The 25,881-nt window shown below is 47.8% G+C and overlaps 16 non-coding genes and 1 pseudogene across 16 annotated transcripts; 3 read left to right on the top strand and 14 right to left on the bottom strand.

Moving 5' to 3' along the window:
• Positions 1 to 10,201: 10,201 nt before the first annotated feature.
• LOC135041170 (U1 spliceosomal RNA) lies at positions 10,202 to 10,365 on the bottom strand. Its single transcript, XR_010234887.1, has one exon. It is a non-coding gene; the product is annotated as a U1 spliceosomal RNA (small nuclear RNA).
• Positions 10,366 to 11,036: 671 nt separating this feature from the next.
• Positions 11,037 to 11,199, bottom strand: LOC135041228 (U1 spliceosomal RNA). Its single transcript, XR_010234934.1, has one exon. It is a non-coding gene; the product is annotated as a U1 spliceosomal RNA (small nuclear RNA).
• A 152-nt stretch (positions 11,200 to 11,351) lies between these two features.
• On the bottom strand, positions 11,352 to 11,515 carry LOC135041288 (U1 spliceosomal RNA). Its single transcript, XR_010234990.1, has one exon. It is a non-coding gene; the product is annotated as a U1 spliceosomal RNA (small nuclear RNA).
• A 668-nt stretch (positions 11,516 to 12,183) lies between these two features.
• On the bottom strand, positions 12,184 to 12,347 carry LOC135041214 (U1 spliceosomal RNA). The gene has a single exon (XR_010234923.1). It is a non-coding gene; the product is annotated as a U1 spliceosomal RNA (small nuclear RNA).
• A 152-nt stretch (positions 12,348 to 12,499) lies between these two features.
• Positions 12,500 to 12,663, bottom strand: LOC135041256 (U1 spliceosomal RNA). The gene has a single exon (XR_010234959.1). It is a non-coding gene; the product is annotated as a U1 spliceosomal RNA (small nuclear RNA).
• Positions 12,664 to 13,333: 670 nt separating this feature from the next.
• LOC135041227 (U1 spliceosomal RNA) lies at positions 13,334 to 13,496 on the bottom strand. Its single transcript, XR_010234933.1, has one exon. It is a non-coding gene; the product is annotated as a U1 spliceosomal RNA (small nuclear RNA).
• A 152-nt stretch (positions 13,497 to 13,648) lies between these two features.
• Positions 13,649 to 13,812, bottom strand: LOC135041260 (U1 spliceosomal RNA). Its single transcript, XR_010234963.1, has one exon. It is a non-coding gene; the product is annotated as a U1 spliceosomal RNA (small nuclear RNA).
• Positions 13,813 to 14,514: 702 nt separating this feature from the next.
• LOC135041224 (U1 spliceosomal RNA) lies at positions 14,515 to 14,649 on the bottom strand (annotated as a pseudogene).
• Positions 14,650 to 14,801: 152 nt separating this feature from the next.
• On the bottom strand, positions 14,802 to 14,965 carry LOC135041272 (U1 spliceosomal RNA). Its single transcript, XR_010234975.1, has one exon. It is a non-coding gene; the product is annotated as a U1 spliceosomal RNA (small nuclear RNA).
• Positions 14,966 to 17,326: 2,361 nt separating this feature from the next.
• On the top strand, positions 17,327 to 17,482 carry LOC135041232 (U1 spliceosomal RNA). Its single transcript, XR_010234936.1, has one exon. It is a non-coding gene; the product is annotated as a U1 spliceosomal RNA (small nuclear RNA).
• A 674-nt stretch (positions 17,483 to 18,156) lies between these two features.
• On the top strand, positions 18,157 to 18,320 carry LOC135041188 (U1 spliceosomal RNA). Its single transcript, XR_010234903.1, has one exon. It is a non-coding gene; the product is annotated as a U1 spliceosomal RNA (small nuclear RNA).
• Positions 18,321 to 18,472: 152 nt separating this feature from the next.
• Positions 18,473 to 18,635, top strand: LOC135041221 (U1 spliceosomal RNA). Its single transcript, XR_010234929.1, has one exon. It is a non-coding gene; the product is annotated as a U1 spliceosomal RNA (small nuclear RNA).
• A 3,581-nt stretch (positions 18,636 to 22,216) lies between these two features.
• On the bottom strand, positions 22,217 to 22,380 carry LOC135041262 (U1 spliceosomal RNA). The gene has a single exon (XR_010234965.1). It is a non-coding gene; the product is annotated as a U1 spliceosomal RNA (small nuclear RNA).
• A 655-nt stretch (positions 22,381 to 23,035) lies between these two features.
• Positions 23,036 to 23,198, bottom strand: LOC135041179 (U1 spliceosomal RNA). The gene has a single exon (XR_010234895.1). It is a non-coding gene; the product is annotated as a U1 spliceosomal RNA (small nuclear RNA).
• Positions 23,199 to 23,350: 152 nt separating this feature from the next.
• On the bottom strand, positions 23,351 to 23,514 carry LOC135041281 (U1 spliceosomal RNA). The gene has a single exon (XR_010234984.1). It is a non-coding gene; the product is annotated as a U1 spliceosomal RNA (small nuclear RNA).
• A 673-nt stretch (positions 23,515 to 24,187) lies between these two features.
• Positions 24,188 to 24,350, bottom strand: LOC135041201 (U1 spliceosomal RNA). Its single transcript, XR_010234912.1, has one exon. It is a non-coding gene; the product is annotated as a U1 spliceosomal RNA (small nuclear RNA).
• A 152-nt stretch (positions 24,351 to 24,502) lies between these two features.
• Positions 24,503 to 24,666, bottom strand: LOC135041277 (U1 spliceosomal RNA). Its single transcript, XR_010234980.1, has one exon. It is a non-coding gene; the product is annotated as a U1 spliceosomal RNA (small nuclear RNA).
• Between the last annotated feature and the right edge of the window lie 1,215 nt (positions 24,667 to 25,881).

Here is a 25,881-nt window from a genome sequence, read left to right as displayed (position 1 = left end):
GCCGATATCTCTCTTTTGCAAAGAGCTAGGCATTGGAAAATTCAGGGCTATAACGTGTAGATGAAGCACTAATAGGAGGCTTTAAAATGTTCAATCTAGTGTCCTTCGTTTGGGAGAAAAATGCAAAGGTACAATACAGCTTTTCCTTGCCAATATCTCTCTTTTGCAAAGAGCTAGGCATTGGAAAATTCAGGGCTATAACGTGTAGATGAAGCACTAACAGGAGGCTTTAAAATTTTCATTCTAGTGTCTTTCGTTTGGGAGAAAAATGCAAAAGTACAATGCTGCTTTTCCTTGCCAATATCTCTCTTTTGCAAAGAGATAAGCATTGGAAAATTCAGGGCTATAACGTGTAGATGAAGCACTAACAGGAGGCTTTAAAATTTTCATTCTAGTGTCTTTCGTTTGGGAGAAAAATGCAAAGGTACAATACAGCTTTTCCTTGCCAATATCTCTCTTTTGCAAAGAGCTAGGCATTGGAAAATGCAGGGCTATAACGTGTAGATGAAGCACTAACAGGAGGCTTTACAATTTTCATTCTAGTGTCTTTCGTTTGGGAGAAAAATGCAAAGGTACAATGCTGCTTTTCCTTGCCGATATCTCTCTTTTGCAAAGAGATAGGCATTGGAATATGCAGGGCTATAACGTGTAGATGAAGCACTAACAGGAGGCTTTAAAATTTTCATTCTAGTGTCTTTCGTTTGGGAGAAAAATGCAAAGGTACAATACAGCTTTTCCTTGCCGATATCTCTCTTTTGCAAAGAGATAGGCATTGGAAAATTCAGGGCTATAACGTGTAGATGAAGCACTAACAGGAGGCTTTAAAATTTTCATTCTAGTGTCTTTCGTTTGGGAGAAAAATGCAAAGGTACAATACAGCTTTTCCTTGCCGATATCTCTCTTTTGCAAAGAGATAGGCATTGGAAAATTCAGGGCTATAACGTGTAGATGAAGCACTAACAGGGGGCTTTAAAATTTTCATTCTAGTGTCCTTCGTTTGGGAGAAAACTGCAAAGGTACAATACAGCTTTTCCTTGCCGATAGCTCTCTTTTGCAAAGAGATAGGCATTGAAAAATTCAGGGCTATAACGTGTAGATGAAGCACTAATAGGAGGCTTTAAAATTTTCATTCTAGTGTCCTTCGTTTGGGAGAAAAATGCAAAGGTACAATACAGCAGGGCCGGCTCGAGGCATGTTCGACTCGAGCGGCCGCGCAGGGCGCCACCCTTAATGGGCGCCGTGCGCTGGCGCCGCCATGTCGGAGCCTGGAGCCGGCCCTGATCTCCCCTGCTGTCCTCCGAGTCCCGGCTGGCACTGTGCGCTATGCGGCGCCGGCGTCTGATGTCAGACACCGGCGCCGCACAGACAGCGGGCGCGCACAGCAGCACTCACCCTCCCTCGGCAGCACAGCAGCACTCACCCTCCCTCGGCCTCGGCACAGCAGGTACTGGGGGCACATGTGGCACTGTGGGGGGCATTTATCTGGCACTGTGGGGGCACTGGGGGGCATTCATTTATCTGGCACTGTGGGGGGGGGGGGGGACATTTATCTGTGCACTGTGAGGGGGCATTACTGTATCTGGCACTGTGGGGGCATGTATGTATCTGGCACTGTGGGGGCATTTCTGTATCTGGCACTGGGGGGGTATATCTGCACTGTGGGGGCACTTATTTATCTGGCACTGGGGGCATTTATTTATCTGGCACTGGGGGCATTTATTTATCTGGCACTGTGGGGGCATTTATTTATCTGGCACTGGGGGGGCATATCGGCACTGTGGGGGTATTTATGTATCTGGCACTGTGGGGGTATATCTGCACTGTGGGGGCACTTATTTATCTGGCACTGGGGGGCATTCATTTATCTGGCACTGGGGGCATTTATTTATCTGGCACTGTGGGGGCACTTATTTATCTGGCACTGGGGGCATTTATTTATCTGGCACTGTGGGGGCATTTATCTGGCACTGTGGGGGCATTTCTGGCACTGTGGGGGCATATCTGCACTGTGGGGGCATTTATGTATCTGCGCTGTGGGGGCATTTATGTATCTGCACTGTGGGGGCATGTATGTATCTGGCACTGTGGGGGCATTTCTGTATCTGGCACTGGGAGGGCATATCGGCACTGTGGGGGTATTTATGTATCTGGCACTGTGGGGGTATATCTGCACTGTGGGGGCACTTATTTATCTGGCACTGGGGGCATTTATTTATCTGGCACTGTGGGGGCATTTATTTATCTGGCACTGTGGGGGGCATTTATTTATCTGGTACTGTGGGGACATATCTGGCACTGGGGGCATTAATGTATCTGGCACTGTGGGGGCATATCTGGCACTGGGGGCATTAATGTATCTGACACTGTGAGGGGCAATAATGCATCTGGCACTGTGTGGGCACTTATGCATCTGGCACTGGGGGCATTTATGCATCTGGCAATGTGTGGGCATTTATGTATCTGGCACTGGGGGCATTTATGTATCTGGCCCTTTGGGGGCATATCTGGCACTGTGGGGGCATTTTTATATATGGCACTGTGGGTGCATATCTGGCACTGTGTGGCCATTTATGTAGCTGGCACTGCTGGGGGGCATGTCACGTGTAGCTGGCACTGCTGGGGGGGGCATGTCACGTGTAGCTGGCACTGCTGGGGAGCATGTCGCGTGTAGCTGGCACTGCTGGGGAGCATGTCGCGTGTAGCTGGCACTGCTGGGGAGCATGTCGCGTGTAGCTGGCACTGCTGGGGAGCATGTCGCGTGTAGCTGGCACTGCTGGGGAGCATGTCGCGTGTAGCTGGCACTGCTGGGGAGCATGTCACGTGTAGCTGGCACTGCTGGGGGGCATGTCACGTGTAGCTGGCACTGCTGGGGAGCATGTCATGTAGTGTTCCCGCTAGGCGTCTGTGGCTAGGCAATGTGTCTCAGTGCTGTGCCTGGCGCAAAGTGTATAGGAGGTTCTACCTGGTGCAGTGTGTATTAGCTGCACTACTGTGTGGTGTAATGCAAATTGCCACTATTATGTGGCCACGTACCTTCCCCACGAAGTAACTCCCCTTAATTTTTGCTGCGCGCCTTCGGCGCGCACTGTCCATGCTTTGACATATAGGTATGAGAACAACAAGCAGTATGTACATCATTTTGCCCTCCTAACTTAAAAATGTGCCCTCCCTGTGATCAGCACCATGCCCTAAAAAGTGAACACTATCATGTGTAGCTGGCACTGCTGCGGGGCATGTCATGTGTAGCTGGCACTGCTGCGGGGCATGTCATGTGTAGCTGGCACTGGTGCGGGGCATGTCATGTGTAGCTGGCACTGCTGCGGGGCATGTCATGTGTAGCTGGCACTGCTGCGGGGCATGTCATGTGTAGCTGGCACTGCTGCGGGGCATGTCATGTGTAGCTGGCACTGCTGCGCTGCATGTCATGTGTAGCTGGCACTGCACATTATGTGTATCTGGCACTATACTGGAGACATTGTGTGTAAGGAACACTACTGTGGCTATGTGTAAGGCTGCTAATTGTGTGAAAATATGTTTATAGTTTGATGATATGAAGTTACGATGCCACGCCCACTTTTCCAGAGGCCACACCCACTTTTCCAGGAACGCGCGCGCGCCTTCGGCGCGCGCATGGGGGGGGGGGCACTTTTACATTTTCTCGCTCAGGGTACTAGTAGGCCTGGAGCCGGCCCTGCAATACAGCTTTTCCTTGCCGATAGCTCTCTTTTGCAAAGAGATAGGCATTGGAAAATTCAGGGCTATAACGTGTAGATGAAGCACTAACAGGAGGCTTTAAAATTTTCATTCTAGTGTATTTCGTTTGGGAGAAAAATGCAAAGGTACAATACCGCTTTTCCTTGCCGATATCTCTCTTTTGCAAAGAGCTAGGCATTGGAAAATTCAGGGCTATAACGTGTAGATGAAGCACTAATAGGAGGCTTAAAAATTTTCAATCTAGTGTCCTTCGTTTGGGAGAAAAATGCAAAGGTACAATACAGCTTTTCCTTGCCAATATCTCTCTTTTGCAAAGAGCTAGGCATTGGAAAATTCAGGGCTATAACGTGTAGATGAAGGACTAACAGGAGGCTTTAAAATTTTCATTCTAGTGTCTTTCGTTTGGGAGAAAAATGCAAAAGTACAATGCTGCTTTTCCTTGCCGATATCTCTCTTTTGCAAAGAGATAAGCATTGGAAAATTCAGGGCTATAACGTGTAGATGAAGCACTAACAGGAGGCTTTAAAATTTTCATTCTAGTGTCTTTCGTTTGGGAGAAAAATGCAAAGGTACAATACAGCTTTTCCTTGCCAATATCTCTCTTTTGCAAAGAGCTAGGCATTGGAAAATGCAGGGCTATAACGTGTAGATGAAGCACTAACAGGAGGCTTTACAATTTTCATTCTAGTGTCTTTCGTTTGGGAGAAAAATGCAAAGGTACAATGCTGCTTTTCCTTGCCGATATCTCTCTTTTGCAAAGAGATAGGCATTGGAAAATGCAGGGCTATAACGTGTAGATGAAGCACTAACAGGAGGCTTTAAAATTTTCATTCTAGTGTCCTTCGTTTGGGAGAAAAATGCAAAAGTACAATACAGCTTTTCCTTGCCAATATCTCTCTTTTGCAAAGAGCTAGGCATTGGAAAATTCAGGGCTATACCGTGTAGATGAAGCACTAACAGGAGGCTTTTAAATTTTCATTCTAGTGTCCTTCGTTTGGTAGAAAAATGCAAAGGTACAATACAGCTTTTCCTTGCCGATATCTCTCTTTTGCAAAGAGATAGGCATTGGAAAATTCAGGGCTATAACGTGTAGATGAAGCACTAACAGGAGGCTTTAAAATTTTCATTCTAGTGTCTTTCGTTTGGGAGAAAAATGCAAAGGTACAATACAGCTTTTCCTTGCCGATATCTCTCTTTTGCAAAGAGATAGGCATTGGAAAATTCTGGGCTATAACGTGTAGATGAAGCACTAACAGGAGGCTTTAAAATTTTCATTCTAGTGTCCTTCGTTTGGGAGAAAAATGCAAAGGTACAATACAGCTTTTCCTTGCCGATATCTCTCTTTTGCAAAGAAATAGGCATTGGAAAATTCAGGGCTATAACGTGTAGATGAAGCACTAATAGGAGGCTTTAAAATTTTCATTCTAGTGTCCTTCGTTTGGGAGAAAAATGCAAAGGTACAATAAAGCTTTTCCTTGCCGATATCTCTCTTTTGCAAAGAAATAGGCATTGGAAAATTCAGGGCTATAACGTGTAGATGAAGCACTAACAGGAGGCTTTAAAATTTTCATTCTAGTGTCTTTCGTTTGGGAGAAAAATGCAAAGGTACAATACAGCTTTTCCTTGCCGATATCTCTCTTTTGCAAAGAGCTAGGCATTGGAAAATTCAGGGCTATAACGTGTAGATGAAGCACTAACAGTAGGCTTTAAAATTTTCATTCCCAATGGGGGATGGCTTCCCGGGAGGTAACCCCTATTGAGTGAAGGGAGTATATAGGATACGACCCAGTGGTACCTGACGACATAGATACTAACAGCTATTTAATAACATTACGCTAGAAAGTGATTATTAGCAACATATATATCTATATAAACAACCCCGCCAGGGTTGTGCCTTCAAAAATAATCACACACGGACACGCTTTTTAAACCTTTTTTTCACATCTCTTTATTCTTCTTATGCACATGTATGTTAGTTCTGTGATTTTAACCTTTATGTTTCACTGCAGTTTGGGATAATAATATTAATATTTATCCAATTTTAATACATACTTAATAAAGGTTATATTTTATGATTCATTCATTCTGTCCAGTGCGTCAACAGTGCAGATTTCTTCTTGTTTTTTCTCCCAAATTCTATAACAATGACAGTAAATGTTGTTTCTTTTCAAACAGAACTTTCGTGACCATGCTACTTGCTTGAAAGATCTGGGAGCACATGGAAAACAGTACAAACCATGCAGTATCACAAGAGCCTTTATTTGATCTTTCATGAAGATAGAGCAGAATTGAGGACACGTCAACAATTTCTGCCGAAGGTGGTTCATCTTTCCACATGGTGCCTTTGGCCACTGACACCTTCGTTGAGTCAAAGTCTCTGGCTGTGGTCAGAACTTTGAAAATTTATGTCACCAGAACGGTTCAGATTAGGAAAACAGAGGCTCTGTTTGTCCTGTATGCTCCCAACAGGATTGGGTGTCCTGCTTCCATGTAGACCATTATGCGCTGGATCTGTGGTAAGATTCAGCATGCTCATTCCATGGCAGGATTGCCGTTACTGAATTAGGTGAAGACCCATTCTACTAGAAAGGTGGGTTCATCCTGGGCAGCTGGTCGGGGAGTCTCGGCATTGCAACTTTGCCGAGCAGCTATTTAGTAAACACTTTTGCTAAGTTTTACAAGTTTGATACCTTGGCTGATGATAACCTCAAGTTGGGTCATTCGACTGCAGAGTCGTACGCACTCTCCCACCCGTTCAAGAGCTTTGGTATAACCCCATGGTTCTTAATGTGACCCCAGCATCCTCTAGGTCGTATGAGAAAATAGGATTTTAATACCTACCGGTAAATCCTTTTCTCTTAGTCCGTAGAGGATGCTGGGCACCCGTCCCAGTCCATACTGTGTCTGCAGTTATTACTTGTGGTTATACACATGTTATGTTATGGTTCTGGTCAGCTTTTTGCTGCAATTGTTCATGCCGTTGGCTTGTGTTCTGTTGAATGCCACGTTCTGCGGCATGCTTAAGGTGTGAGCTGGTAAGATGCTCACCTTAGTTTAACAATAAATCCTTTCCTCGAAATGTCCGTCTCCCTGGGCACAGTTCCTATAACTGGAGTCTGGAGGAGGGGCATAGAGGGAGGAGCCAGTTCACACCCTTTGAAAGTCTTAAAGTGCCCATGTCTCTTGCGGATCCCGTCTATACCCCATGGTTCTTAATGTGACCCCAGCATCCTCTACGGACTAAGAGAAAAGGATGCCCTTGCGCACTATCCTGACTTCTCCTCCCGTCTGCTTACTTTGTGCCTTCCAACGCACAATGCGAACTACAGGTGGTGCTGCAGGGCCCACACCCTTTTACTTGCCTTACAGAACAGCTCTGGAGCTGTTACAGTGCCCAGCTGCTGCAAGAAATCAGCTTGAATGCTTCAGGGGATGGGGCATGGCCAACATGAGCCCCACACCAAAGGAGGGTGGGGGTGTTTAATGCGAACTAGGGGTCATCCAAGCACCGCAAAAGGCCGCCATGCCCTGCATGCCCCTTTTCTCTTTTCATATGCAGATGAGGGTTCCAGCCAACTTTGGCCCACATCTTGGATGACATCACCGTATGCAAATCCGTCTTCTGCAGACCTTCCCCCAGGAATGCTTGTACTAGTTGTTGCATATGGTTTGATATTTGATGGTGCTTCAATATTAGGCAGCCTTCCACCCTCCCATGTTCATCTGAACAGATGTGGTCTCCCTGCAGTTGTTGTCCCCAGACGAGAGTTCCCTTGTGCGTCCTCAGTTGAATCTCCTTAACTTGACGGGGGAGGGGCTGCCCGAGCAGCCACCCTCCCCAGCCCTATCCCAACTCATACTTATTTTGCATATGAGATCTCTTGATCATGAAGATTGTTCTCACAGGGTGAGGTTCATCCATTATATTTTAAAATAGGAAGGTACAAATTACATATTTGAATTGCATCTATGTGCTGGATTCAAATGTCCCCCCCCCCCCTTCCTTTCTCAATTGTGCCCGTCAGCAGCTATTCTAAGGTTGCTGCCAATGGGTGTGACACATTAATTTCTTCTGTGGGGTACACTGGACTCCACAAGGATTCACATTGGGGTGTAGAGTAGGATCTTGATCTGAGGCACCAACCGGCTCAAAGCTTTTGACTGTTCCCAAGATGCTCAGCGCATCCTCCTCTATAACCCCGCTTCCATGAACAGGGAGCTCAGTTTGTAGTTGGTGCCTTCAGTAGCAGGCCACTTAACAGGGGCCTGCCTCAGGCAGCCTATTCTTAGCTATTAATTTTGACAAGAAAAGAAGAACTTGTTTTATGAGAATCTACAAGGGCTGCAGCAGGCTAGGTCTAATAGACATCTTTACTGCAGCTTCATCACTCCCAGCGGCGCTGTATACTCCCGTGCCCTGGTTGCTGGGTCACTGCAGCGGAGGCTCCAGTTTCTTCCTAAGGTCAGTCACACACACACCGCCCTTCCGGATCACGAGGCCGCTGATGAAGGGGAGCGTGGCCGTAGGGGGTGGACCGTGTGCGCACTGGCGTGGACACTGATTACTGGGCAGCCGCTCCACTAGCCACCAGGTACAGTTAAGGAGCACAGGTCTGGGAGTTTTACTCCTATATTAACCCAATTTTGTACTGCCCGCAGCGCATTGTGATAGGTAATAGGGCCTGATTCAGGTTGGAATGCAATCACAATAAGCGATCCAACTGCAAAAATTGCTAACAGCATACGCATGTGCCTGCATTTTCTGCGGCACCCCGCAGAGAATGCGATCGCCTCTGCCTGTCAATCGGGGCGGGGGGGGGAGAGGGGGGTCAGCAACACTCCATTTCCAAGTCAGGGATGGAGCGGTGCGGGGGCAAGGCTTCAAAATGGGGTCTGCAACGGAGGAGACACAGGGGGCGTGGTCACAGCGGCTGTATGACATCACATTCAGCCGCTGTGATCACAAAAATGGTGGCGGCTTCCTGCGCGCACATACAGTTTGCACCAGCAGGAGGCTACACCATTTTTTATGATCACGCTGAACTGCAGTGCGACTGCAATTACAGCATGGTCAAGAATGGAGGCGTCATGCTGGGTGGCCATGCCCTGTCACTGTGCAGGAGCCAGCACCGCACACACACTAGTCCCCGGGTGCAGCCCCCAACCCCCGGGACACCCGGAGCAACAAAATGTAGATTCAGGCCACCAGGCCACGCCCCTACCTATGAAACCATGCCTCCTTTTTACCATTGCGCTGCTTATCTGCGCGCACTGCATTACAATCTCCTTCGCCACCTCTCTGGGTGTCACCAGTGATAGTGACACCTCTGCCATGCTTGTAGCAGCTGGTCCTAAGATCTACGCCTCAAGCCCTGAGTGTTTGCCCTTGTGACTTGTTGATCATCATAGCGAAGCAGATGCTTACAGAAAACTGCAGGGGCTTAGATTGAAAATAAAAAAATTGATGGGTATAAGGTAGAGAGGAGCGGGTTCGGTTCTCCGAGAACCGAATTCCCGACGAACTCCATGTGGTTTACACTGGTCCGAGGCAGGCTCGGTTGTTCCCGCCTGACTCGGAAAACCTGAACAAGGGAAAATGTCATCATCCCGCTGTCGGATTCTCTCGAGATTCGGATTCCATATAAAGAGCTGCGCGTTGCCGCCATTTTTACTCGTGCATTGAAGAAAGAGCGGAGAGGACGTGGCTATGTTCTCTCAGTGGAAATCTCAATATCAGTGCTCAGTATCAGTGGTTACTTATTGCTGCTCAGTAATACTAGTAGTGTGTCTCTCCTGCTCAGTGTCAGTTCTCAGTAGTATCCTCATCAGTGCTCAGTATCACTGCTCATTGTCTTGTGCTGCATTGTGGTGCTCAGCATACTACAGTACATTACTAATAGTCCAGTGCTGCATCTTGCTGCTCAGTGTCAGTTCTAGTATCCTCATCAGTGCTCACTATCACTGCTCATTACATTGTGGTGTTCTGTATACTACAGTAACATAGTAATATAGTAACATATAGTAACATAGTTTTTGAGGTTGAATAGAGGCAAATTGCCCATCGTGTTCAACCTGTTTTAAGTTGTGATGATTCTACATACTTGCTGAATAATGTTTTATGACTAGTTAGCTACTATAACTCATGTTACCCCCGGATTAACCATGTTGATATTTTAAGTATTATAACCTTGGATAGCTTTTTCATTCAGAAATGTATCCATTCCTTTTTTAAATCCAATTACAGAGTCCGCCATTACCACCTTCCCTGGCAGGGAATTCCACATCCTGATTGCCCTAACAGTGAACATCATAGTATCTCACCTGGCAGGTAAGTAGGAGTTGGGCTAGAGCTGTGGAGGATTGCTGCTCGGGCACCCCCTGTCAAGTGAAGGAGATCCAACTGAGGCAGCACAAGGGAACTCTCGAAAGAAGAACAAGGCTAGAGGAAGATCTGAGACAAAGAAATCTGACTTTTACCAGAGCTGACCAGAGGAAAGCACAAACGCAGTCCCCCACTACCACAAATAATGCAGTCGAGTTTCCCACATTTGGGGAAATCACAGGGGTCAGCATACCCAGAGTGCAATGAATGAACCTCACCCTGGGAGAACAATCTTCATGACCATGGTATCTCCTATGCAAAATAAGTATGATTTGGGATAGGGCTGGGGAGGGCCGCTGCTCAGGCACATCTCTGTCAAGTAAAGGAGATTCAACTGAGGCAACACAAGGGAACTCTCATCTGGGGACAACACCTGCAGGGAGAACACATATTTTCAGATGAACATGGGAGGGCAGAAGGCTGCCTAACACTGAAGCACCCCCAAACAACAAACCAAATGCAACTACTAGTGCAAGCATTCCTGGGGGAAGGCCTGCAGCAGATGGATTTGCATATGGTGATGTCATCCAAGCAGTGGGTCAAAGTTGGCTTCAACCCTCGTCTGCATATGAAAATAAAAAAGGGGTGTGCAGGGCATGGCGGCCTTTTGCGGCGCTTGGATGACCCCTAGTTTGCATTAAACACCTCCACCTTCCTTCGGTGTGGGGCTCATGTTGGCTATGCCCCAGCCCCTGAAGCATTCAAGCTGATTTCTTGCAGCAGCTGGGCACTGTAACAGCTCCAGAGCTGCTCTGTAAAGCAAGTAAAAGGGTGTGGGCCCTGCAGCACTACCTGTAGTTTGCATTGTGCGTTGGAAGGCACAAAGTAAGCAGACGGGAGAAGTCAGGATAGTGCACAAGGGCATAGAAGGGAGCGGCTCAAGAAAAGAGAAGTGGAAACAGACAGCAAACTAGGCTGGAGAGAGACCTGAGACAAAGAGATCTGAATTATACGAGAGCCGACCAGAGGAAACACAAATTATGTAATCAAGTGTCCCACATTTGGGGAAATCGTAGGAGCAGCACACCCAGAGTGCATTGGGTGAGCCTTGCCCTGGGAGAAGCACCTTCCTGATCATAGTATCTCACCTGGCAGGTAAGTAGGAGTTGGGCTAGAGCTGGGGAGGGTCGCTGTTCGGGCACCCCCCTGTCAAGTGAAGGAGATCCAACTGAGGCAGCACAAGGAAACTCTCGAAAAAAGAACAAGGCTAGAGGAAGATCTGAGACAAAGAAATCTGACTTTTACCAGAGCTGACCAGAGGAAAGCACAAACACAGTCCCCCACTACCACAAATAATGCAGTCGAGTTTCCCACATTTGGGGAAATGACAGGGGTCAGCATACCCAGAATGCAATGAATGAACCTCACCCTGGGAGAACAATCTTCATGACAATGGTATCTCCTATGCAAAATAAGTATGATTTGGGATAGGGCTGGGGAGGGCCGCTGCTCAGGCACATCTCTGTCAAGTAAAGGAGATTCAACTGAGGCAGCACAAGGGAACTCTCATCTGGGGACAACAACTGCAGGGAGAACACATATTTTCAGATGAACATGGGAGAGCAGAAGGCTGCCTAATACTGAAGCACCCCCAAACAACAAACCAAATGCAACAACTAGTACAAGCATTCCTGGGAAAAGGTCTGCAGAAGACGGATTTGCATACGGTGATGTCATCCAAGCAGTGGGCCACAGTTGGCTGGAACCCTCATCTGCATATGAAAAGAGAAAAGGGGTATGCAGGGCATGGCGGCCTTTTGCGGCGCTTGGATGACCCTTAGTTCGCATTAAACACCTCCACCTTCCTTCGGTGTGGGGCTCATGTTGGCTATGCCCCAGCCCCTGAAGCATTCAAGCTGATTTCTTGCAGCAGCTGGGCACTGTAACAGCTCCAGAGCTGCTCTGTAAGGCAAGTAAAAGGGTGTTGGCCCTGCAGCACTACCTGTAATTTGCATTGTGCGTTGGAAGGCACAAAGTAAGCAGACAGGAGAAGTCAGGAGAGTGCACAAGGGCAAGGGCAGGGGCTCAAGAAAAGAGAAGTGGAAACAGACAGCAAACTAGGCTGGAGAGAGACCTGAGACAAAGAGATCTGAATTATACGAGTAGCCGACCAGAGGAAACACAAATTATGTAGTCAAGTGTCCCACATTTGGGGAAATCGTAGGAGCAGCACACCCAGAGTGCAATGGGTGAGCCTTGCCCTGGGAGAAGCACCTTCCTGATCATAGTATCTCACCTGGCAGGTAAGTAGGAGTTGGGCTAGAGCTGGGGAGGGTCGCTGCTCGGGCACCCCCCTGTCAAGTGAAGGAAATCCAACTGAGGCAGCACAAGGAAACTCTCAAAAAAAGAACAAGGCTAGAGGAAGATCTGAGACAAAGAAATCTGACTTTTACCAGAGCTGACCAGAGGAAAGCACAAACACAGTCCCCCACTACCACAAATAATGCAGTCGAGTTTCCCACATTTGGGGAAATCACAGGGGTCAGCATACCCAGAATGCAATGAATGAACCTCACCCTGGAAGAACAATCTTCATGACCATGGTATCTCCTATGCAAAATAAGTATGATTTGGGATAGGGCTGGGGAGGGCCGCTGCTCAGGCACATCTCTGTCAAGTAAAGGAGATTCAACTGAGGCAGCACAAGAGAACTCTCATCTGGGGACAACAACTGCAGGGAGAACACATATTTTCAGATGAACATGGGAGAGCAGAAGGCTGCCTAATACTGAAGCACCCCAAACAACAAACCAAATGCAACAACTAGTACAAGCATTCCTGGGGGAAGGTCTGCAGAAGACGTATTTGCATACGGTGATGTCATCCAAGCAGTGGGCCAAAGTTGGCTGGAACCCTCATCTGCATATGAAAAGAGAAAAGGGGTATGCAGGGCATGGCGGCCTTTTGCGGCGCTTGGATGACCCTTAGTTCGCATTATACACCTCCACCCTCCGTCGGTGTGGGGCTCATGTTGGCTATGCCCCAGCCCCTGAAGCATTCAAGCTGATTTCTTGCAGCAGCTGGGCACTGTAACAGCTCCAGAGCTGCTCTGAAAGGCAAGTAAAAGGGTGTGGGCCCTGCAGCACTACCTGTAGTTTGCATTGTGCGTTGGAAGGCACAAAGTAAGCAGACAGGAGAAGTCAGGAGAGTGCACAAGGGCATAGAAGGCAGCGGCTCAAGAAAAGAGAAGTGGAAACAGACAGCAAACTAGGCTGGAGAGAGACCTGAGACAAAGAGATCTGAATTATACGAGAGCCGACCAGGGGAAACGCAAATTATGCAGTCAAGTTTCCCACATTTGGGGAAATCGCAGGAGCAGCACACCCAGAGTGCAATGGGTGAGCCTTGCCCTGGGAGAAGCACCTTCATGATCATAGTATCTCACCTGGCAGTTATGTAGGAGTTGGGCTAGAGCTGGGGAGGGTCGCTGCTCGGGTACCCCCCTGTCAAGTGAAGGAGATCAAACTGAGGCAGCACAATGGAACTCTCGAAAGAAGAACAAGGCTAGAGGAAGATCTGAGACAAAGAAATCTGACTTTTACCAGAGCTGACCAGAGGAAAACACAAACACAGTCCCCCACTACCACAAATAATGCAGTTGAGTTTCCCACATTTGGGGAAATCACAGGGGTCAGCATACACAGAATGCAATGAATGAACCTCACCCTGGGAGAACAATCTTTATGACCATGGTATCTCCTATGCAAAATAAGTATGATTTGGGATAGGGCTGGGGAGGGCCGTTGCTCAGGCACATCTCTGTCAAGTAAAGGAGATTCAACTGAGGCAGCACAAGGGAACTCTCATCTGGGGACAACAACTGCCGGGAGAACACATATTTTCAGATGAACATGGGAGGGCAGAAGGCTGCCTAATACTGAAGCACCCCCAAACAACAAACCAAATGCAACAACTAGTACAAGCATTCCTGGGGGAAGGTCTGCAGAAGACGGATTTGCATACAGTGATGTCATCCAAGCAGTGGGCCAAAGTTGGCTGGAACCCTCATCTGCATATGAAAAGAGAAAAGGGGTATGCAGGGCATGGCGGCCTTTTGCGGCGCTTGGATGACCCTTAGTTCGCATTAAACACCTCCACCCTCCGTCGGTGTGGGGCTCATGTTGGCTATGCCCCAGCCCCTGAAGCATTCAAGCTGATTTCTTGCAGCAGCTGGGCACTGTAACAGCTCCAGAGCTGCTCTGTAAGGCAAGTAAAAGGGTGTGGGCCCTGCAGCACTACCTGTAGTTTGCATTGTGCATCGGAAGGCACAAAGTAAGCAGACAGGAGGAGAAGTCAGGATAGTGCACAAGGGTATAGAAGGGAGGGGCTCAAGAAAAAAGAAGTGGAAACAGACAGCAAACTAGGCTGGAGAGAGACCTGAGACAAAGAGATCTGAATTATATGAGAGCCGACTAGGGGAAACACAAATTATGCAATCAAGTTTCCCATATTTGGGGAAATCGCAGGGGCAGCACACCCAGAGTGCAATGGGTGAGCCTTGCCCTGGGAGAAGCAACTTCATGATCATAGTATCTCACCTGGCAGGTAAGTAGGAGTTGGGCTAGAGCTGGGGAGGGTCGCTGCTCGGGCACCCCCCTGTCAAGTGAAGGAGATCCAACTGAGGCAGCACAAGGGAACTCTTGAAAGAAGAACAAGGCTAGAGGAAGATCTGAGACAAAGAAATCTGACTTTTACCAGAGCTGACCAGAGGAAAGCACAAACACAGTCCCCCACTACCACAAATAATGCAGTTGAGTTTCCCACATTTGGGGAAATCACAGAGGTCAGCATACCCAGAACGCAATGAATGAACCTAACCCTGGGAGAACAATCTTCATGACCATGGTATCTCCTATGCAAAATAAGTATGATTTGGGATAGGGCTGGGGAGGGCCGCTGCTCAGGCACATCTCTGTCAAGTAAAGGAGATTCAACTGAGGCAGCACAAGGGAACTCTCATCTGGGGACAACAACTGCAGGGAGAACACATATTTTCAGATGAACATGGGAGGGCAGAAGGCTGCCTAATACTGAAGCACCCCCAAACAACAAACCAAATGCAACAACTAGTGCAAGCATTCCTGGGGGAAGGCCTGCCGCAGATGGATTTGCATATGGTGATGTCATCCAAGCAGTGGGTCAAAGTTGGCTTCAACCCTCGTCTGCATATGAAAAGAGAAAAGGGGCATGCAGGGCATGGCGGCCTTTTGCGGCGCTTGGCTGACCCCTAGTTTGCATTAAACACCTCCACCCTCCGTCGGTGTGGGGCTCATGTTGGCTATGCCCCAGCCCCTGAAGCATTCAAGCTGATTTCTTGCTGCAGCTGGGCACTGTAACAGCTCCAGAGCTGCTCTGTAAGGCAAGTAAAAGGGTGTGGGCCCTGCAGCACTACCTGTAGTTTGCATTGTGCGTTGGAAGGCACAAAGTAAGCAGACAGGAGAAGTCTGGAGAGTGCACAAGGGCATAGAAGGCAGCGGCTCAAGAAAAGAGAAGTGGAAACAGACAGCAAACTAGGCTGGAGAGAGACCTGAGACAAAGAGATCTGAATTATACGAGAGCCGACCAGGGGAAACACAAATTATGCAGTCAAGTTTCCCACAGGAGTATATAGGATACGACCCAGTGGTACCTGACGACATAGATACTAACAGCTATTTAATAACATTACGCTAGAAAGTGATTATTAGCAACATATATATCTATATAAACAACCCCGCCAGGGTTGTGCCTTCAAAAATAATCACACACGGACACGCTTTTTAAACCTTTTTTTCACATCTCTTTATTCTTCTTATGCACATGTATGTTAGTTCTGTGATTTTAACCTTTATGTTTCACTGCAGTTTGGGATAATAATATTAATATTTATCCAATTTTAATACATACTTAATAAAGGTTATATTTTATGATTCATTCATTCTGTCCAGTGCGTCAACAGTGCAGATTTCTTCTTGTTTTTTCTCCCAAATTCTATAACAATGACAGTAAATGTTGTTTCTTTTCAAACAGAACTTTCTTGACCATGCTTCTTGCTTGAAAGATCTGGGAGCACATGGAAAACAGTACAAACCATGCAGTATCACAAGAGCCTTTATTTGATATTTCATGAAGATAGAGCAGAATTGAGGACACGTCAACTATTTCTGCCGAAGGTGGTTCATCTTTCCACATGGTGCCTTTGGCCACTGACACCTTCGTTGAGTCAAAGTCTCTGGCTGTGGTCAGAACTTTGAAAATTTATGTCACCAGAACGGTTCAGATTAGGAAAACAGAGGCTCTGTTTGTCCTGTATGCTCCCAACAGGATTGGGTGTCCTGCTTCCATGTAGACAATTATGCGCTGGATCTGTGGTAAGATTCAGCATGCTCATTCCACGGCAGGATTGCCGTTACTGAATTAGGTGAAGACCCATTCTACTAGAAAGGTGGGTTCATCCTGGGCAGCTGGTCGGGGAGTCTCGGCATTGAAACTTTGCCGAGCAGCTATTTAGTAAACACTTTTGCTAAGTTTTACAAGTTTTAGAGTAAAGGAGATTCAACTGAGGCAGCACAAGGGAACTCTCATCTGGGGACAACAACTGCAGTGAGAACACATATTTTCAGATGAACATGGGAGGGCAGAAGGCTGCCTAATACTGAAGCACCCCCAAACAACAAACCAAATGCAACAACTAGTACAAGCATTCCTGGGGGAAGGTCTGCAGAAGACGGATATGCATATAGTGATGTCATCCAAGCAGTGGGCCAAAGTTGGCTGGAACCCTCATCTGCATATGAAAAGAGAAAAGGGGTATGCAGGGCATGGCGGCCTTTTGCGGCGCTTGGATGACCCTTAGTTCGCATTAAACACCCCCACCCTCCTTCGGTGTGGGGCTCATGTTGGCCATGCCCCAGCCCCTGAAGCATTCAAGCTGATTTCTTGCAGCAGCTTGGCACTGTAACAGCTCCAGAGCTGCTCTGTAAGGCAAGTAAAAGGGTGTGGGCCCTGCAGCACTACCTGTAGTTTGCATTGTGCATTGGAAGGCACAAAGTAAGCAGACAGGAGGAGAAGTCAGGATAGTCCACAAGGGTATAGAAGGGAGGGGCTCAAGAAAAAAGAAGTGGAAACAGACAGCAAACTAGGCTGGAGAGAGACCTGAGACAAAGAGATCTGAATTATATGAGAGCCGACCAGGGGAAACATAAATTATGCAGTCAAGTTTCCCACATTTGGGGAAATCGCAGGGGCAGCACACCCAGGTGAGATACTATAATCAGGAAGGTGCTTCTCCCAGGGCAAGGCTCACCCATTGCACACTGGGTGTGCTGCTCCTACGATTTCCCCAAATGTGGGACACTTGACTGCATAATTTGTGTTTCCTCTGGTCGGCTCTCGTATAATTCAGATCTCTTTGTCTCAGGTCTCTCTCCAGCCTAGTTTGCTCTCTGTTTCCACTTCTTTTTTCTTGAGCCCCTCCCTTCTATACCCTTGTGCACTATCCTGACTTCTCCTCCCGTCTGCTTACTTTGTGCCTTCCAATGCACAATGCAAACTACAGGTAGTGCTGCAGGGCCCACACCCTTTTACTTGCCTTACAGAGCAGCTCTGGAGCTGTTACAGTGCCCAGCTGCTGCAAGAAATCAGCTTGAATGCTTCATGGGATGGGGCATGGCCAACATGAGCCCCACACCAAAGGAGGGTGGGGGTGTTTAATGCGATCTAGGGGTCATCCAAGCACCGCAAAAGGCCGCCATGCCCTGCACGCCCCTTTTCTCTTTTCATATGCAGATGAGGGTTGAAGCCAACTTTGACCCACTGCTTGGATAACATCACCATATGCAAATCCATCTGCTGCAGGCCTTCCCCCAGGAATGCTTGCACTAGTTGTTGCATTTGGTTTGTTGTTTGGGGGTGCTTCAGTATTAGGCAGCCTTCTGCCCTCCCATGTTCATCTGAAAATATGTGTTCTCCCTGCAGTTGTTGTCCCCATATGAGAGTTCCCTTGTGCTGCCTCAGTTGAATCTCCTTTACTTGACAGAGATGTGCCTGAGCAGCGGCCCTCCCCAGCCCTATCCCAAATCATACTTATTTTGCATAGGAGACACCATGGTCATGAAAATTGTTCACCCAGGGTGAGGTTCATTCATTGCATTCTGGGTATGCTGACCCCTGTGATTTACCCAAATGTGCGAAACTCGCCTGCATTATTTGTGGTAGTTGGGGACTGTGTTTGTGTTTTCCGCTGGTCAGCTCTGGTAAAAGTCAGATTTCTTTGTCTCAGATCTTCCTCTAGCCTTGTTCTTCTTTCGAGAGTTCCATTGTGCTGCCTCAGTTGGATCTCCTTCACTTGACAGGGGGGTGCCCGAGCAGCGACCCTCCCCAGCTCTAGCCCAACTCCTACTTACCTGCCAGGTGAGATACTATGATCTTGAAGGTGCTTCTCCCAGGGCAAGGCTCAACCATTGCACTCTGGGTGTGCTGCCCCTGCGATTTCCCCAAATATGGGAAACTTGACTGCATAATTTGTGTTTCCCCTGGTCGGCTCTCGTATAATTCAGATCTCTTTGTCTCAGGTCTCTCTCCAGCCTAGTTTGCTGTCTGTTTCCACTTCTCTTTTCTTGAGCCGCTCCCTTCTATGCCCTTGCGCACTATCCTGACTTCTCCCGTCTGCTTACTTTGTGCCTTCCAACGCACAATGCGAACTACAGGTAGTGCTGCAGGGCCCACACCCTTTTATTTGCCTTACAGAGCAGCTCTGGAGCTGTTACAGTGCCCAGCTGCTGCAAGAAATCAGCTTGAATGCTTCAGGGGCTGGGGCATAGCCAACATGAGCCCCACACCGAAGGAGGGTGGAGGTGTTTAATGCGAACTAGGGGTCATCCAAGCGCCGCAAAAGGCTGCCATGCCCTGCATAACCCTTTTCTCTTTTCATATGCAGATGAGGGTTCCAGCCAACTTTGGCCCACTGCTTGGATGACATCACCGTATGCAAATTCGTCTCCTGCAGACCTTCCCCCAGGAATGCTTGTACTAGTTATTGCATATGGTTTGATATTTGATGGTGCTTCAGTATTAGGCAGCCTTCCGCCCTCCCATGTTCATCTGAAAAAATGTGGTCTCCCTGCAGTTGTTGTCCCCAGACGAGAGTTCCCTTGTGCTTCCTCAGTTGAATCTCCTTAACTTGACGGGGGAGGGGCTTGCCCGAGCAGCCACCCTCCCCAGCCCTATCCCAACTCATACTTATTTTGCATATGAGATCTCTATATCATGAAGATTGTTATCACAGGGTGAAGTTCATCCATTATATTTTAAAATAGGAAGGTTCAAATTACATATTTGAATTGCATCTATGTGCTGGATTCAAATGTCCCCCCCCCTTCCTTTCTCAATTGTGCCCGTCAGCAGCTATTCTAAGGTTGCTGCCAATGGGTGTGACACATTAATTTCTTCTGTGGGGTACACTGGACTCCACAAGGATTCACATTGGGGTGTAGAGTAGGATCTTGATCTGAGGCACCAACCGGCTCAAAGCTTTTGACTGTTCCCAAGATGCTCAGCGCATTCTCCTCTATAACCCCGCTTCCATGAACAGGGAGCTCAGTTTGTAGTTGGTGCCTTCAGTAGCAGGCCACTTAACAGGGGCCTGCCTCAGGCAGCCTATTCTTAGCTATTAATTTTGACAAGAAAATAAGAACTTTTTTTATGAGAATCTACAAGGGCTGCAGCAGGCTAGGTCTAATAGACATCTTTACTGCAGCTTCATCACTCCCAGCGGCGCTGTATACTCCCGTGCCCTGGTTGCTGGGTCACTGCAGCGGAGGCTCCGGTTTCTTCCTAAGGTCAGTCACACACGCACCGCCCTTCCGGATCACGAGGCCGCTGATGAAGGGGAGCGTGGCCGTAGGGGGTGGACCGTGTGCGCACTGGCGTGGACACTGATTACTGGGCAGCCGCTCCACGAGCCACCAGGTACAGTTAAGGAGCACAGGTCTGGGGTTTTTTCTCCCATATTAAACCAATTTTGTACTGCCCGCAGCGCATTGTGATAGGTAATAGGGCCTGATTCAGGTTGGATTGCAATCACAGTAAGCGATCCAACTGCAAAAATTGCTAAGAGCATACGCATGTGCCTGCATTTTCTGCGGCACCCCGCAGAGAATGCGATCGCCTCTGCCTGTCAATCGGGGCAGGGGGGGAGAGGGGGGTCAGCAACACTCCATTTCCAAGTCAGGGATGGAGCCAGGTGTTTGTGTCGGCCACTTGGGTCGCTGAGCTTAGTCACACAGCTACCTCATTGCGCCTCTTTTTTTCTTTGCGTCATGTGCTGTTTGGGGAGTGTTTTTTGGAAGGGCCATCATGCGTGACACTGCAGTGCCACTCCTAGATGGGCCAGGTGTTTGTGTCGGCCACTTGGGTCACTGAGCTTAGTCATCCAGCGACCTCGGTGCAAATTTTAGGACTAAAAATAATATTGTGAGGTGTGAGGTGTTAAGAATAGACTGAAAATGAGTTGAAATTATGGTTATTGAGGTTAATAATACTTTGGGATCAAAATGACTCCCAAATTCTATGATTTAAGCTGTTTTTTAGGGTTTTTTGAAAAAAACACCCGAATCCAAAACACACCCGAATCCGATAAAAAAAATTCGGTGAGGTTTAGCCAAAACGCGTTCGAACCCAAAACACGGCCGCGGAACCGAACCCAAAACCAAAACACAAAACCCGAAAAATTTCCGGTGCACATCTCTAGTGGCCATGCCATGTCACTGTGCAGGAGCCAGCACCGCTCACACACTAGTCCCCGGTGCAGCCCCCAACCCCCGGGACACCCGGAGCAACAAAATGTAGATTCAGGCCACCAGGCAACGCCCCTACCTATGAAACCATGCCTCCTTTTTACCATTGCGCTGCTTATCTGCGCGCACTGCATTACAATCTCCCTCGCCACCTCTCTGGGTGTCACCAGTGATAGTGACACCTCTGCCATGCTTGTAGCAGCTGGTCCTAAGATCTACGCCTCAAGCCCTGAGTGTTTGCCCTTGTGACTTGTTGATCATCATAGCAAAGCAGATGCTTACAGAAAACTGCAGGGGCTTAGATTGAAAATAAAAAAAATTGATGGGTATAAGGTAGAGAGGAGCGGGTTCGGTTCTCCGAGAACCGAATTCCCCACGAACTCCACGTGGTTTACACTGGTACGAGGTAGGCTCGGTTGTTCCCGCCTGACTCGGAAAACCTGAACAAGGGAAAATGTCATCATCCCGCTGTCGGATTCTCGCGAGATTCGGATTCCATATAAAGAGCTGCGCGTTGCCGCCATTTTTACTCGTGCATTGAAGAGAGAGCGGAGAGGACGTGGCTATGTTCTCTCAGTGGAAATCTCAATATCAGTGCTCAGTATCAGTGGATACTTATTGCTGCTCAGTAATACTAGTAGTGTGTCTCTCCTGCTCAGTGTCAGTTCTCAGTAGTATCCTCATCAGTGCTCAGTATCACTGCTCATTGTCTTGTGCTGCATTGTTGTGCTCAGCATACTACAGTACATTACTAATAGTCCAGTGCTGCATCTTGCTGCTCAGTGTCAGTTCTAGTATCCTCATCAGTGCTCACTATCCCTGCTCATTGCATTGTGGTGTTCTGTATACTACAGTAACATAGTAATATAGTAACATATAGTAACAAAGTTTTTGAGGTTGAATAGAGGCAAATTGCCCATCGTGTTCAACCTGTTTTAAGTTGTGATGATTCTACATACTTGCTGAATAATGTTTTATGACTAGTTAGCTACTACAACTCATGTTACCCCCGGATTAACCATGTTGATATTTTAAGTATTATAACCTTGGATAGCTTTTTCATTCAGAAATGTATCCATTCCTTTTTTAAATCCAATTACAGAGTCCGCCATTACCACCTTCCCTGGCAGGGAATTCCACATCCTGATTGCCCTAACAGTGAAGATCATAGTATCTCACCTGGCAGGTAAGTAGGAGTTGGGCCAGAGCTGTGGAGGATTGCTGCTCGGGCACCCCCTGTCAAGTGAAGGAGATCCAACTGAGGCAGCACAAGGGAACTCTCGAAAGAAGAACAAGGCTAGAGGAAGATCTGAGACAAAGAAATCTGACTTTTACCAGAGCTGACCAGAGGAAAGCACAAACACAGTCCCCCACTACCACAAATAATGCAGTCGAGTTTCCCACATTTGGGGAAATCACAGGGGTCAGCATACCCAGAATGCAATGAATGAACCTCACCCTGGGAGAACAATCTTCATGACCATGGTATCGCCTATGCAAAATAAGTATGATTTGGGATAGGGCTGGGGAGGGCCGCTGCTCAGGCACATCTCTGTCAAGTAAAGGAGATTCAACTGAGGCAGCACAAGGGAAATCTCATCTGGGGACAACAACTGCAGGGAGAACACATATTTTCAGATGAACATGGGAGGGCAGAAGGCTGCCTAATACTGAAGCACCCCCAAACAACAAACCAAATGCAACAACTAGTACAAGCATTCCTGGGGGAAGTTCTGCAGAAGACGGATTTGCATACGGTGATGTCATCCAAGCAGTGGGCCAAAGTTGGCTGGAACCCTCATCTGCATATGAAAAGAGAAAAGGGGTATGCAGGGCATGGCGGCCTTTTGCGGCGCTTGGATGACCCTTAGTTCGCATTAAACACCCCCACCCTCCTTCGGTGTGGGGCTCATGTTGCCAATGCCCCAGCCCCTGAAGCATTCAAGCTGATTTCTTACAGCAGCTTGGCACTGTAACAGCTCCAGAGCTGCTCTGTAAGGCAAGTAAAAGGGTGTGTAGTTTGCATTGTGCATTGGAAGGCACAAAGTAAGCAGACAGGAGGAGAAGTCAGGATAGTGCACAAGGGTATAAAAGGGAGGGGCTCAAGAAAAAAGAAGTGGAAACAGACAGCAAACTAGGCTGGAGAGAGACCTGAGACAAAGAGATCTGAATTATACGAGAGCCGACCAGGGGAAACACAAATTATGCAGTCAAGTTTCCCACATTTGGGGAAATCGCAGGGGCAGCACACCCAGAGTGCAATGGGTGAGCCTTGCCCTGGGAGAAGCACCTTCATGATCATAGTATCTCACCTGGCAGGTAAGTAGGAGTTGGGCTTGAGCTGGGGAGGGTCGCTGCTCGGGCACCCCCCTGTCAAGTGAAGGAGATCCAACTGAGGCAGCACAAGGGAACTCTCGAAAGAAGAACAAGGCTAGAGGAAGATCTGAAACAAAGAAATCTGACTTTTACCAGAGCTGACCAGAGGAAAACACAAACACAGTCCCCCACTACCACAAATAATGCAGTCGAGTTACCCACATTTGGGGAAATCACAGGGGTCAGCATACCCAGAATGCAATGAATGAACCTCACCCTGGGAGAATAATCTTCATGACCATGGTATCTCCTATGCAAAATAAGTATGATTTGGGATAGGGCTGGGGAGGGCCGCTGCTCAGGCACATCTCTGTCAAGTAAAGGAGATTCAACTGAGGCAGCACAAGGGAACTCTCATCTGGGACAACAACTGCAGGGAGAACACATATTTTCAGATGAACATGGGAGGGCAGAAGGCTGCCTAATACTGAAGCACCCCCAAACAACAAACCAAATGCAACAACTAGTGCAAGCATTCCTGGGGGAAGGCCTGCCGCAGATTGATTTGCATATGGTGATGTCATCCAAGCAGTGGGTCAAAGTTGGCTTCAACCTTCGTCTGCATATGAAAAGAGAAAAGGGGCGTGCAGGGCATGGCGGCCTTTTGCGGTGCTTGGATGACCCTTAGTTTGCATTAAACACCCCCACCCTCCTTCGGTGTGGGTCTCATGTTGGCCATGCCCCAGCCCCTGAAGCATTCAAGCTGATTTCTTGCAGCAGCTTGGCACTGTAACAGCTCCAGAGCTGCTCTGTAATGCAAGTAAAAGGGTGTGGGCCCTGCAGCACTACCTGTAGTTTGCATTGTGCATTGGAAGGCACAAAGTAAGCAGACAGGAGGAGAAGTCAGGATAGTGCACAAGGGTATAAAAGGGAGGGGCTCAAGAAAAAAGAAGTGGAAACAGACAGCAAACTAGGCTGTAGAGAGACCTGAGACAAAGAGATCTGAATTATACGAGAGCCGACCAGGGGAAACACAAATTCTGCAGTCAAGTTTCCCACATTTGGGGAAATCGCAGGGGCAGCACACCCAGAGTGCAATGGGTGAGCCTTGCCCTGGGAGAAGCACCTTCATGATCATAGTATCTCACCTGGCAGGTAAGTAGGAGTTGGGCTAGAGCTGGGGAGGGTCGCTGCTCGGGCACCCCCCTGTCAAGTGAAGGAGATCCAACTGAGGCAGCACAAGGGAACTCTCGAAAGAAGAACAAGGCTAGAGGAAGATCTGAGACAAAGAAATCTGACTTTTACCAGAGCTGACCAGAGGAAAACACAAACACAGTCCCCCACTACAACAAATAATGCAGTCGAGTTACCCACATTTGGGGAAATCACAGGGGTCAGCATACCCAGAATGCAATGAATGAACCTCACCCTGGGAGAACAATCTTCATGACCATGGTATCTCCTATGCAAAATAAGTATGATTTGGGATAGGGCTGGGGAGGGCCGCTGCTCAGGCACATCTCTGTCAAGTAAAGGAGATTCAACTGAGGCAGCACAAGGGAACTCTCATCTGGGGACAACAACTGCAGGGAGAACACATATTTTCAGATGAACATGGGAGGGAAGAAGGCTGCCTAATACTGAAGCACCCCCAAACAACAAACCAAATGCAACAACTAGTGCAAGCATTCCTGGGGGAAGGCCTGCAGCAGATGGATTTGCATATGGTGATGTCATCCAAGCAGTGGGTCAAAGTTGGCTTCAACCCTCGTCTGCATGTGAAAAGAGAAAAGGGGCGTGCAGGGCATGGCGGCCTTTTGCGGCGCTTGGATGACCCCTAGTCCGCATTAAACACCTCCACCCTCCTTCGGTGTGGGGCTCATGTTGGCTATGCCTCAGCCCCTGAAGCATTCAAGCTGATTTCTTGCAGTAGCTGGGCTCTGTAACAGCTCCAGAGCTGCTCTGTACGGCAAGTAAAAGGGTGTGGGCCCTGCAGCACTACCTGTAGTTTGCATTGTGCATTGGAAGGCACAAAGTAAGCAGACGGGAGAAGTCAGGATAGTGCGCAAGGGCATAGAAGGGAGCAGCTCAAGAAAAGAGAAGTGGAAACAGACAGCAAACTAGGCTGGAGAGAGACCTGAGACAAAGAGATCTGAATTATACGAGAGCCGACCAGGGGAAACACAAATTATGCAGTCAAGTTTCCCACATTTGGGGAAATCGCAGGAGCAGCACACCCAGAGTGCAATGGGTGAGCCTTGCTGTCACGTTTGAATAGAGAAAGGAGGATCACAAATTATATGTGATCTAAGGTGTGGTGATTACCTGCAGGAATAATCACCAATAATGTTTTCAAGTGACTGTATATATATAATTTTGTATTCTTTCAGCCGAGATGTGACAACATGGCTGACATGCAATGTCCTGCATTTGACCCCCATAGGTCCAGGCCAAGAGAGATCTGCAGTCCATTTAAAGTAATCCAAAACTGGGATTGATATTTTAGCTTTTATTTTTACTTAAAGTACAATAACTTTTACCATTTTAATTTGTTTTAATAGTATATTGACAGTATTGTTTTCTTTCAAAAATCCACTTAATTTTCTTTACCCTATTATTAAAATGGTAATTGACAAAAACAAACTACATTGTCACCAGAAGAGCAATACAAAATGTACAAGTGATATATTAAAA

The sequence above is a fragment of the Pseudophryne corroboree genome, unplaced genomic scaffold (assembly GCF_028390025.1).
Source record: "Pseudophryne corroboree isolate aPseCor3 unplaced genomic scaffold, aPseCor3.hap2 scaffold_796, whole genome shotgun sequence".
NCBI lineage: Eukaryota > Metazoa > Chordata > Amphibia > Anura > Myobatrachidae > Pseudophryne > Pseudophryne corroboree.
Note: the sequence above shows the minus strand (reverse complement) of the source record. Positions and strands in the feature narration are given on the sequence as shown.